The sequence below is a fragment of the Microtus ochrogaster genome, chromosome 1, assembly GCF_000317375.1.
Source record: "Microtus ochrogaster isolate Prairie Vole_2 chromosome 1, MicOch1.0, whole genome shotgun sequence".
Lineage (NCBI taxonomy): Eukaryota > Metazoa > Chordata > Mammalia > Rodentia > Cricetidae > Microtus > Microtus ochrogaster.
Genome location: NC_022009.1, coordinates 45,811,734 through 45,812,255, shown reverse-complemented (window position 1 = coordinate 45,812,255; position 522 = coordinate 45,811,734).

Below are 522 nucleotides of genomic sequence, written 5' to 3'. Positions count from 1 at the left end.
TGGTAGGTTAGGAGTACCGAGCGCCCTCTTCCTGCAGGCGGATGGTAGGTTAGGAGTACCGAGCGCCCTCTTCCTGCAGGCGGATGGTAGGTTAGGAGTACCGAGCGCCCTCTTCCTGCAGGCGGATGGAGCCTTTGAGGCGACGTCCTTTATTCTTCTAGCTGATGGAATCGTGGGTTGCTTTTTTAATCTTTTGAGGAAGACTCTGTAACTAATTCTGAATTTTTGGTTATTATATTAAAAGTCCTTTGTAATAGTATGTTTTTTTTTGATGGCTTGTGTCATTCTCAATTCTTTTAAAGGGAGCAGAGGACTTATTTTATAAGGAGAAGGTGGATGTTGTCAAAAATGGGTGAATCTTTGAAGAAAGTCAAAACGTTAGTCAGTTTTGACAATGTATTAGTGTCATCTGTTTTTCTAACACGCCAGATTTTAAAGGTAGATTTGTCCATGAAAACCCTCTTCATCGTCACTATGTGATTCAGCAGGAATGCCCCAAGTAGGAATAGTTTCTTTTTTTTT